The sequence below is a fragment of the Drosophila sulfurigaster genome, chromosome 2L, assembly GCF_023558435.1.
Source record: "Drosophila sulfurigaster albostrigata strain 15112-1811.04 chromosome 2L, ASM2355843v2, whole genome shotgun sequence".
Lineage (NCBI taxonomy): Eukaryota > Metazoa > Arthropoda > Insecta > Diptera > Drosophilidae > Drosophila > Drosophila sulfurigaster.
In genome coordinates this window covers 29178579-29191404 of record NC_084881.1, presented here as the reverse complement: position 1 = coordinate 29191404, position 12826 = coordinate 29178579, and the positions used below count along the sequence as shown (strand labels likewise).

The following is a 12826-nucleotide window of genomic DNA, read 5'->3' as shown; positions in this document are numbered from 1 at the left end:
ATGAAAATATGTAAACTTTTCTTTAAAAGAAAATAATTTCTAAAAAAAAATGTTGGGAAATTTAAACAAAATTTTTTTAAATCGAAAATGATTAGATATCAATTTATATATTTTACTTGAGCAATATTTAATTAAATGTTAGTTTAAATAAAAATATCTGTACTCTTGGCAAATTTGAGAAAAATTTTTATAAATCGAAAATGATTTAATATCAATTTATTTAATACTTGAACAATATTAAATTAAATTTTAGTAAAATTAAAAAATCTGAACATTTCTTTAAAATAAAATTTTTGACAAACGTAATCAAAATTGTTTTAAATCAAAAATGTTTAAATATCAATTTATATAATACTTTAAAAGTCTTTAAACAAAACACTTATAAGAGGAGCTTAAAATTTTCTTAAATTACACAAAGATTTTTAAATTACATGAGCTTAACATTTTTTTAAATGATTTTTGCCACACTACAAATAAATTCTTGGCTCATTCTGAAGCGATTTTTATAAGCTAATAAAAATGTGAATTTTATTAAGTTCTTAAAAAATCAAATAGTTAAATTTAATAGTGAACTGAGCAAAGTGTATTAAGCAAACATTTAGTTATGAGTGTGTGAAGCATTTATTGGCGATGTGTGTCGGCTTTGCATGAAACATTCGCGATGCTCAGCGCATAAATGCAATTAGCTAAATTGAAGGCAATAAAATCAAAGTGGAACTGCAACAAAGTTGTGACTGCATCGAAAGCAAAAATCAAGAAACAAGAAACAAAACAAAGAAACCCAGAGCACAGAGAATCAGAAGTAACAATCAAAAGGCAACGCCAACGCTACAAAAGCAAAAGCGAACGCGAACAACTTTATATTAACTGAGCACGAGCCGCCGCCCCGCAATTGGCATCAGCATCAGCAGCAGCAGCAGCTGAGCTGGAAGCTGCTAAAGTTGTTGTTGTTGTTGTTGTTGCTGGCTTGCTGCCACCTTGGAATAGGCAAAATTAACTAAATTACAACATCAATGCAAGGCAACTGCCGAAGCAGAAGCTGAAGTTGAAGCTGAAACAGTCGAAGCAACAGCAACAGCAGCAAATTTGTAGCACATGCAAATTTATGTGTAAGTGAAGCAGCAGCAACAGCAACAACAACAACTACATGCAAATAATTGTGTTTAAATAAAGCTGTAGCCAAGAATTTGGTCTAGGCCTGCCCAATGGCCAAGTCTTGGATGTTGCTGTTGCTGTTGTTGCTGCTGTTGCATTAAGCCATATCCGGTTCAGCTTCAGCTTCAGGTTCGAGCGAGCACTATGGACGCTGCCTGTCTAAATTTAGCGCTTAATGAAGCTGCTGCTGTTGATGCTGCTGTTGCAGATGCAAATTGTGGCAGGGCAAACAGATCAAGAGTCTTCTCGCTCAAGCAAGATCGAACAAACTCTTCGACTGTCTGTCTGTCTGTCTGTGGTGTCGCCTCGTCTTGAGCCACTTCGGCCCTTTGCGTTGCTCGTCGTAATAATTCATAAAAATTGGCAAATTAAACGCCAACACAACAAATGATCCCCGCGTGGCGACTCGTATGCAATTTGTACTCGTATGCAATCGTAGCAATGGGGCAACATGCAGTTGAACAGTTGAAACTGTTCGAGCAACACACACAAAAAACAAATAATGGCCAGCCAGCCAATTGCTGAGGCATGCAACACAGCATAACACAACACAATGCAACACAATGTGAAGAGACTTTCAGCGATGATAAATGTGCGCCCACTTTCCTTACCTGACTATTTATGGCCACTCAAATTGCATTCAATTGATTCTTTTGCTCCGCGTTGGCGTTGCCATTGCATAAGAAACAAACTCCTAACTCAACTCGATTCCTAACTCAACTTCATTTTCGTTTAACCAGGAAAACTGCAAAACAATATTCAACAAAAACAAAGCAGAACAACGCGTTGTGTTTTCAAAGTGCGCGTGTGTTTGTGTGTGTGTGTGTAAAATGCGCTTACACTGAGCACCAAAATATTTACACAAATAAATAATACAAAGTGCAAACAACAACAAAATAAATCAATTATACAGTTTTAAGCAAAGAAGAAAAGCAGCAGCTGAAATACTTCAAACAAAACGCAGCACAGAATTTTTCTTTTGCGGAGAAATGAGTAACAACAAATTATTGGTAAGTTTATCCCAAAATATCACAATACTTAATTATTAGCATTAGTTAAAATTGAAGTCGAGTTGCCAGCCAATTAGCATAAATTAGGCACAAAGCCACAATTAATTAACTCAACGCCAACCGCAAACAAGTTGAGCTCGTGAGTTCAACTCGCTTTTGACACTCGAAAATATTGACTATTAATTTATTTATTACTTTGCGTTTTGGCAGTTCAATCGCTTGTGGTTTTTTTAAATAAATTACAAAGTGTTTCAATATTTTGAGCGAGGTTTTTTTGTGAAAAACCCAACAAAGGGGAACGAAATGCGTAATGGAATTAGATCAGCTTTAGCTTGAGATTAAATAATGATATGCTGCTTCTGATTCTGACAAATCAACACTTAGCGCTAACCGCGATTAAATTACTCATAGTCAGCGATTAAAATCTGATCTTAATGATCATTTCGATCAACTTTTATGTGAGTATTATTAAGCACATTTCTCAGCTCATCGGCTGTCAGTCTGACAATCTGTCAATCAGTCAGACAGCTTTTTGCTGACCATTGAAGCGACGCCGTAATCTCAACCGCCCCTCGAAGGTCACAAAGAATAAAAACATATTACAAAACACAGCAAAAACAAACTTGAGGGAGGTTCACAACGAAAAAAGGAAGACACAAAATTTATGTATGTATATAATTTTAATTGTTTGGACAATTATTTTCGCATTTTCGACTTTACTACTCTTCAACGCTCTAGCAGATGAGCAATTATCGGGGGCATATGTACATTATACACCCTGCAAAAAGGTCGCGAATGAAATCGCCAATCCACAACAGCGAATACATTATATATAATAAATCTTCAAGTTTAATTATATATTTAAATACTTGCTATTGTTTATTCTCAATTGAAATGCGCATTCATTACCAAAACCAAGGCGCCAAAGAGAAAAAAACGTATTGAACTCAAATTTATTTCACAAAACATTCACACTTTTAATTGCTTTTGTATACCCTATAAACCGAAAAAGTGGTTAGACTAGAGTAATCAAATTTTCAACACTCGAGTTAGACTTCATCCTCGAGATTATTGAACTGCTTAGCTTTAATTCGATTGCTTATTAATCTAGCATATTCTATAGGGAATCTTCTAGTCGAGCAGTCTTTCAACTTTTTCACAATGACTTCACCTCCCGCAGATTGATCTATGCGGAATTGCGAACAAGTTTCTGCTATTTATTTATATATATTGTTTTTATTTTTGGCGATTTTGTTTGTTTATTTTTTGCTATTTTTTCTGCATTTCATTATTTTCTTAACGGAGCGGGCGTGAGCAGGGGAGAAAATAAATTAATTGAGCGTTTGTCTTGGGTTTCATTGAAAAGCCAAGAGAATTGCAAACAAATTTCGCATTGCCGCCTGAATAGACACAACCTTGGAGTGGGCGAGCAACAACAACAACAAACTTTTGTTTAAACAAAACAACGCGATCAACAACAAAGAGAGATATTAATTCCGCATATAAGTATGAGCAAGTGCGATTAAGTAAAGCGTGATTCGACCTAATATTGAGTAATTTTCCATTGACGGAAGTGAGAAGTGAGAAGGGAAGAGAGAAACCGGGGGTCTTAAAAATAAATCTATTAGGGAGATGGGCGCAAGTTGATCGTAAATTACAGCAGCTCCTAATTGAATTAAAGTCATTTCAAGGCGGCGCATCCTGCCTCCGTTGCGTGAGAAGGAGACTGAGAGACAGACACACAGAGAGAGAGAGAGAGAGAGACATAAATTCCGGCACCTTTGCTGTGGCTATTTTTGGTGTCCATGTGCCAGAGTTGAGCAGTAGGCTCTGGCCACAGGTCCAGCAATATATTTATTAATGTAAAGCCCGTTGAACATAATCATTAAGCGCAATTTACCTACAAAGTTTCGTGCCGCCAGACAGCCAGACAGAAGAGGGACAGAAAGAGAGGAACAGAGACGGAGTCCGTGCAAAATGATTATTACCATACGCCCCCTCTCTTGGGGTCTCTCTCTCGGAACTGAAATTGGGATATGGGGTGGGCCAACAGTTGTGTTGTTTTTTGTGTTTTGTTGAGCACGAGCGCAACGAAAGACTCAAGACACGAACTTGACTTGCCACAATTTCAAACTGTGGCAAATTTAACAGCACTCCACATACTACATTACAACTAAGTCAACAACAAATGCAATTGCTGGCTTCATACACAAAAAAAGAAGTGAAAGCTGTTCGTGCTGACGCTGACGCTGAGATTCAGTTCGAGATTGAGCTGGAGAGCTGGGCGGGGTTCGCGTCATTTGGCATTTACGAAACCAAATGAAACGAAATGAAACGCCACACATAACGGGCAACTGTCAATAAATAATCAAAATAAACCAAAATCGGACAATTGACTATTTTTGGTAGCTTGTCGATGCTTGTAAAAATATACTTATATTATATATAATGCGTGTCTGCGTTTCCAATGAAAAAGGAATTGCGATCAGACACGGCATTTCATGAATTTGTGAAATTATCCAATGATGCAATCACAATTCACAAGCCACAATTAACGGTTTACAGTTACCAATTGGCAGCAATCGACAGCTCGCAGTTACAATTCCTCGCTCTCAATTCCCAGGCCGATTTGAAGTGGGCGCCAACAGTTCATATAGAACTTGGCGAACTTTTAAATGTCAGCAGCAGAAAACGGGTTTGTTTTATTTGATTGCTTTTTGCTTGGGCCCCATAATGAAATTTGCATAAAACAAACAAACGCAGTTGCCAAAAAGTTAAATTAATTTAAATCGCGGCGTGCATTGCCTGGCCGCTGGCCAAAGTTGAGTTCGCTACCAAGTTGAGTTGCTCGCCTTGAGTTCGCATATCGAGCTACAGTTTTGCGGACACTTGCGTCACAGAACAAACAGTCGCTGGGCATTAGAAGCAGCCAGCGAGCCAAAGAGCCAACGAGCGCAACAGCTGACGCATCTTAGTTCAACAAAAGCTAGGATGACTGACTAGCAGATACCTCGTTAAAATTTAGAGAGACTCTTGAACAGTCTTAACTATAAGCTATTAACTTTCAAGCTAAATTCTTTAGTGCAAAACAAAAGACTTAGGACACAAACTTGCAAACAATGTTGAAGCTAGTTTAATTCCTGTAAAATAAATTTTAATCATTAGCTTAATTTGATTACTTACAAGCAAAATTCTCTAGAGTAAAACAAAAGACTTAGGACACAAACTTGAGACAGAGTTAAGCAAAAGCTAGATGACTGACTAGCAAATACCTAGATAGATGTTACAGACACTCTCAAGTAGTCTTAACTATAAGCCATTAGCTTAATTTGATTACTTACAAACACAATTCTCTGGTGTAAAACAAAAGACTTAGGACACAAACTTGCAACAATGTTTAAGCTAGATTAATTCCTATAAAATAAATATTAATCATTAGCTTAATTTGATTACTTACAAACAAAATTCTCTAAAGTAAAACAAAAGACTTAGGACACAAACTTGCTATTGCGTTGAAACTACTAGTTAAGCAAAGCTAGATGACTGACTAGCAAATACCTAGGTAAAAGTTAGAGACAGTCTCAGAGTCTTAATTATAAACCATTAGCTCAATTTGATTACTTACAAACAAAAGACTTAGGACAAAAACTTGAAACCGAGTTGAATCTATTTTAATTGGTGTAATATAAACGAACTCATCTACCAAGCAGACCCCACATTAACATTGTAGAGTATTATATACGTCGCTTTAATAAATGCCATCTATTAACGTTGACCTTAATTTGAAGAACAACAAATAAAATCATAGTTGCAAAGTTCTAAGGCCAAGCCAAAGACTTGGGACACAAAAACCTGCCACTGTTCAGGTTTCAAATTCAAGTTTATGACAATTTAATTAGTTTAATCGATGCATAAAACAGCATCTGACGCTGCTGCTTCCTCTCTGACGTCCGGGACGATGCTGAATATTTATGGTTAGCATAAAATTTAAGTGTTGCATAAGTTAGAAGAACCACAGAAGAATAAGAAGAAGTAGAAGAAGAAGGAGACCTGAGGCCTGACTCTCACATTATTTTGAAGCCAATTTTTAAGAAGTTGACTCTAATGATTAATGCTTATTTGCTCTTAGAGCTCCCTTTGGCTACTCGTAACGCATAACGGTAAATCGCGCAGTGTTATTAAACGCAATTACTGTCAATAGGTTTTTGGCCTTCTTTATAATGAATTGCACGAATTCTGTTTCACCCCATGAAAATTGAATGCGAAAGTTCAAAGACACGCACATGTCAGAAGCGGGGGAGAGGTAAGATAGAGAGTGAGAGAGGGAAGAGAAAGAGAGAGGGTAGATTGCCATTCGTTTTGCCATTAACAAAATATATTTGCGCCTTTTTGCTTTTTTTGTTTTTTGTCGTAAGCTTTTAATAGGATTTTTATTTAACATATGTTCGCTTTGCTTTGCCTTCTCTTTTTGCCTTCTGTTCTGCCTCGAGACGTGACTTGAGTCTCCATTGATGCGTGCGTGTCGTTATTGATGATCTCACACACAGCTCAGACCTCCAAAAAAACATATCTAAACTGGGCAACAAAACTCTTTGGGAGATTTCCAATCCAATGAAAGTGCTTGCAACGAGATTTATCTGGCTCGCTTAAATTCAATTTCCATTTCTAATCCCTCAGCTCTATTCTTAGTTCTCTACTCCCATTCAACTTTTATTACACTTTTACGGCCTGTGACAAAGTCAGTCGAGTCTGGCTGGAGCATAAAAAACTCATTTGATTTTCAAGTCAATTCAACGAGAAATAAAACCCGAGAAGAAGTGGCCATTTCAGTAAAGTGGGAATAAAATAAAATATAAAATGTTATTTGGTAAATAATTTACCAGCTTAACGAGAGATTCTTCGCCAGTTTGTGTTCTTCTTCCAATTCCAATCATAATAATAGTAAATTTATGATTAAGCAGATCACAGATAAAGATAGAAGGAAAAGAACTTTAACACTTTTCATAAGTACAAAGCTAATTTGTAGATCTTAAAGTGATGTTGAAGCAAGGAAGTGCAGCAAGTTCCTTTCTGAATGGGGTTAATCTTATCTGCAGCATGTCTTTTCTTGTGAAATGTATTCCAATTGCAAAATGAGTCAGCTGTCTTGACTCGGCCTTAGCAACAAAGTGAGAAGAGAATCTTGCAGGGCAACACTCCAAATGTAACGCCCACAAAAAAGTGCGGCTTAAAAGCAAAAACTTATAAAATACGCCAACTTATATGCCACACACACACTCGAGCGAGAATTTTATGGAGACATCAAAATCGCAGCTCAGACAGCGACACACAGAATCAGTGTGAAAAAAAAGAGAGAAGAAGTTGAGAATTTTCGTTGATGGGAAATGCAGCAAATAAGCTGTGAACTGTTCCCAGATTTTTTTGTGTCGGGGGTCTTTGCAGCGCATTTAAACAGAGAGCCCATTATCATGATGATTAAAACTTATTATTGCCGGTTGTATTACTATTATTAGTTGCGAGTTGCGCGTTGCGAGTTCTGAGTGGCGAGTTGCAAGCTCTGCTCAATGTCCAGGGCGGTTACACGCACGCCGCGGCGTCTCCCTCGCCTTTTACCCCCCCTTCTCACCACCTCCTCACTCTTCGTCCTTTCATAATTCTCTCTAGTCGTGGTATGCATATTTTTAACCAGGCTGCGATTGCATCCAACATGTTATTAATACGTAGAAACAAATAAGCAAAAACAATAACAAAGAGAGGTGGGCAACAGCCTGAGCCAACTGAGTTCGAGTCTTGGCTGCAAAGAAACGCGTTACAATTCTGCGGGCTACACCCCACAGTCAGTGGCTGAGACACAGCAGCAGCAGCAGCACATTCACCTGGAGCACTGGCTAGAGAAGGAGCTAAAGTTGGAGACGGAGCACGACGACGACGACGACGACGACTTTGGCTTTGGCCATTGTTTAGTTCGGTTTGGTTCGGTTCGGTTTTACCTTGATGGTCGTTCACTCTACATAACAACGGCAACAACTTTTACTACTAACACACATGCGCACACACACACACACACACACGCATACACACACACTCAAAGTTGTGTACACACTCTCAGTTGACTTTCAGCGCGCCATCAAAACAAAATATGAGCGAACCGCGCAGCCGGCACTAAAAATCGCTCAATAATATTGTATGCAAGGAGTAGGAGGCAAAGAGGGAGCTAAAGAGGGGGAACAGGGGGGGCAGGGGGGGAGCACGTTACGATACGATACGATACACTGGCCAACTAGCAATTGAGCCAACTAGTTGGGCCACGGCCTCCGTATCTGATAAATAGAGTGGTTCACAAAATGCTGACCAGGCCCAGTCTCCTTTCTCCTCTCCTCCCTTTAGCCTCCGCAATCCTCCTCTCCAGCTCTGCTTCAGTTGTACTCGCAGTTGTTGTCGCTGCCTCAGTCCTGGGCCATTTGTTTGTTGCCCTGGCCAAGCCTGTTTCTTTTTTTGCGCCACGTTCGCTGCACTTTGCGACTACTCTTGGGCACTTGGGCATTCCAACTTTATGAGAGTGTTTACTATACCTTCAACTCCAACTAACTATTCATTCATCCTGCGATCTATTCAACGCACACATTATTGTGCCCATAAAACTACGAACAAGTGGCTTCCAGTTGAGCTGCAAGTGTTTCATATCACGAGATTCTAAGCAAATTTTAACGATCACTGCGATTTTTCTCTCTCCTCGATCGTGACTATAAAATCTAATGTGCTGCGCTGATTCGCTTATTCGCTCTTAATCCTGGGAATCAACTAAAGCATCTAAATCGTTTATGTCTTCTAGAGGAATTCTCAAATATTTCACGAACACATCGAATGCCTCGAATTGCAAAATCAATCTGAGTGATTTCGACATTCATTGCTCAATTAAGGGCAATATTCTGGTACATTTTATGATCTTGATAGTGAATTTTGTGTAAGGGAAATAGCTCAGAAAGGAAGAATGAGAATCTGAAATAGTTTTAAACATCTTTAGCAATTTAAGCTTATCACACACAGTTGCTAGTAAAAATATAACTATTGCTTTGGGAGACTCAGACTTTTTGATTTTACATAGCTATGGTAGCAATAACTATTTTACTTTAAAAGAACATTATTATTTCAAGGAAATCAATATTTTGGAATATACTTGGGAAGTTGTTTAGAAAACAAATAAAGAGTTTGGATTTAAAAAAAATAGAAGCATAAAAGATTAAGATTGAAGCTGATCAAACTCCGTTTTCTACTAAAAATTGAAATAATATTGTAAGGGAATAATGTACAACAAATTCGATTTTATACAGCTGCCTACAACTAAAGAAAACTTAATACACTAATTCTTTTTCGTTCTGCAACTTTAACTTTTTTACGCTTTCCTTTAGTTCCTAGAGTATTTCGCATTCGGCGTGCTAGGCTTAAAGTCTTATTTGTTTGTTGTTGTTGTCGCTGGATATGTTTGCCAATATCTTTGCTGTTGTTGTTTAGTTTTTTTTTTTTTTTCTTATATTTTGCCCGGCGTTGCTTATCACGATTTGTGGCCATATTATTTCAGTTTTTGCTTGTTGCTGTTGCTGCTGTTATTGCGGCTGCTGTTGCTGTTGTTCTTGCTGTGGTTGCTGTTGCTGTTGTTGTTGCTGCTGTTGTTGGTCGTGTCGAGTCATGCGGCATGCATTTTAACGCATATTTTGTAATTGTTGCCGCTGCTGCTGTTGCTGTTGCCGCCGTTGCTGTTGCTGTTGTTGCTGTTGTTGTCATGCCGCCATTGGGTGACCTTTCGCCAGGGCGCTGCCTGAGACACATTTGCATGCACACACACACACTCACACACACACACATACACTCGTAGTGAAAGAGGCATACAAAAAGTCGTAGACCAAATCAAGTTCGTTGGACGGCAGCAGTTCATTGGCCCATCTCAGCAACAGCAACAGCAGCAGAAGAGGCAACCGCAATTCTTAAGCTTGCCACACAGAATAGAACAGAACAGAGCAGAGCTTGCCTCAATGTCTAATTACAAAGTGCGCTTTACTCAGCTGCCATCATTCTATGCTTCCTCCTGGCTAGTCATAATTACCAACAAATGAATGTTATAACCATAAAAATTAACTTGACGCCGCAAAAGTAAAGTTATGCTTCAGTAAAATGCCTTTTTTCGGACTCGAGCAGCAGCAGCAAGAACAATAGCAGTAGAAGAACAAGAGGAAGCAATAGAACAAAAAACCACGAGGAGAATCGTATCACATGAAACATGAATACAACAAAAAGAAGCAAAACCAAAAACTTCTTAATCATTGCGCGCTTTTGCTTCAGTCTTTTCTCTCTCTCTCTGTCTCTTTCTCTATGAGCGAGTCTAATTATTTACACGCTTCGCGCATGCATATCGCTTACCATTATGAACATAGTTAAGAGCTGTGGCCATAGCCCTGGCCCAAAGTGTCCAGAACGCCCCTCAATAGAAGCTAGAAATCGAGTACGGAGAGAGCGCGGGTGAGGGGGAGTCGAACAAAGTGTTTAAAATCTTGTTCAGTGTTTAGCTGTTTAAAACGCTTCGCTGAGTCGCATTGCAAGGCGACCCGAAGGGGAAGACAACTGCAGACGCGAGGAGGGGAGGCGAAGAGGGGGTGCAGCAGCTTGCATTACATAATTTCGTTTACCGTTGTGCGGCCATTTGATTAATTTACAACAGCAACGAGTTTGTCTCTGTTTAATGCGCAGCCAGCTGAAAATTTATGCAAGTTCGTTGCCTAAGTCTTTTGTCTGCCTAACTGTTCTGAATGCAATTGCGCAAATGTCCCGCTAATTTCTGTACAGCTGCGCACAGTGGTCACAATAGCGAAAACATGACTCCACGTATTGTGAAATGTAAATCAAATTTCAAGTGGGAGAAGCGAAAAAGAAATGCGAGTAATTTCAGACAAAGTTAGAAGGAGAAGAAACATTAGATTTTACAAGCAGCTGCATTAGCCTTGCATTAAACTTTGGAGGCGACTATAAAACACAATTTCACATACTGATTGGCGAGCTAATCGCCTTTGGGCATGCCAGTTTAGTCCATTTGCCAGTTGGCTGCCTCATCATCAGACTGCAGTCATTTGTAATAAGGAAATCGACTTAACAATTACCATGGCCAAAGCATGAACTCATAAACACGCTCAGTCTCAGTCTCAGCTCGTGGAAAAAGTCTGTTATTTATATTCTAATTAGCAGCGTAATTTAGAATTTTCTATCAGAAGTCACGCCACTTTTCTCCACACTTAACTCTCTGATAGCTAAACTCCTGCTTAGACCTTATTATCAGCTCACGTTACGACACTTTCGTCTGTTTTCGGGGGCGTCTCCGCTGAAGGCGCAAAGAAAAACAGGCAAAGTCATGTTTCAAAGTGTTTTGGGAAATGCTACCTAAACATAAATCCAGTAACGATGATGATGATGAGGGCGATCAAAGATCAAGATCGAAATGATGATGATGCCTTCTTTATGGGCAAGTGTCGAGTTCTGAAATCTGAAATCAGTATACGGCCAATTTTCACCACCGAAAACAACAACAGTAATCAGTAAATAAGAACTTCTTTGACTTTATGTTTTGTTGCATCCTTTGGGCCAACTTGTTTTCCGGCAACAACAAAGGCCGTTTGTCTATCCCTCTCTCCCTCTGTGTGTGTACGACTTCAAAGGAATTTCCATAACCGCTAGCATTCCATGTGTGTGTCTGCCTAATAACAACAACAAAGGAGAGACTCGTAGATCTCTCTCTATCTCTCTCTCTGTGTGTCTCTGCTTCGAATGCCTTTTGCTTTCTGCGGCTGTACGTAACGAAAATGAGCGCAAACAACAATGAAAAAGTGGCAGGAAAAATACAACAAGACGAACAGGTTTTCAGGGCAGCCTCGAGAGATGCGTGCGTGGAAAACTGCTGGAAAATGCCAACACAGAGAGATACAAGATGAGAGAAAGAAGCGGAGACTTGTCTCTGGACTCTCTGCTGACTGGCAAACTGATTGCTGGTCAGAGACGTGCATTGGCCGCGCTTGACCCTCGACTGGTCATTTGACACATTTCAGCAACAACAAAAAAACTAGGCACACAAACAAGAAAACAGATAGCAAAAGAAGTGCGCATTGCACATTAACTAGCCACAGATTAATTTTTGCACATTGCGTTGGCTTTGGCTGCGCTGCAAAATAATCTATGGGGTAGATGTGTGGACATAATATTACGGATTTGTTAGAATATAATTTTTGGCAAGTAAGCGAAGTATTGAAGTGACAACTAGCAGCACTTCTTAAGCTTATCAAAGAGGCATCTTATAGAGAAATAATAATAAGAATACCATAGACTAAAGTTCATAAAAAAAATAAAATGTGTAAATAAATAGAAACAAACTTATGCAGTGCAATAAGTCTCGAAATTTTTATGAAGTGCTATTTAAAAATAGCTTCTCCAAAAAATGGTTTAAAATTGAATGGTTTAACGAAAATGATAAATGAAATAACCAATGGTTATAAAGAAGTAAATTTAAGAATTGCACAGCCTAAGGTACACAAAAACTAAAGAAATATGTAAAGAATTAAAGTGGAAGAGTAAGTCGAGCCTCATTAAAAATTGCTAATTGGCGTAGCTTTGGCTTTCTCCTA

At 38.8% G+C, this 12826-nt stretch overlaps 1 protein-coding gene and 1 long non-coding RNA gene across 2 annotated transcripts in view; one reads left to right on the top strand and one right to left on the bottom strand.

Annotated features, from left to right (window-relative positions):
• The window catches only part of LOC133835172 (uncharacterized), a 96534-nt gene that overhangs the window by 48692 nt on the left and 35016 nt on the right, over positions 1-12826 (bottom strand). The window lies entirely within an intron of this gene.
• Positions 1896-12826, top strand: part of LOC133835161 (uncharacterized) — a 129681-nt gene continuing 118750 nt past the window's right edge. Inside the window, 1 exon segment of the mRNA XM_062265063.1 lies at positions 1896-2165. The gene's annotated coding sequence lies outside the window, so the exon portion shown is untranslated.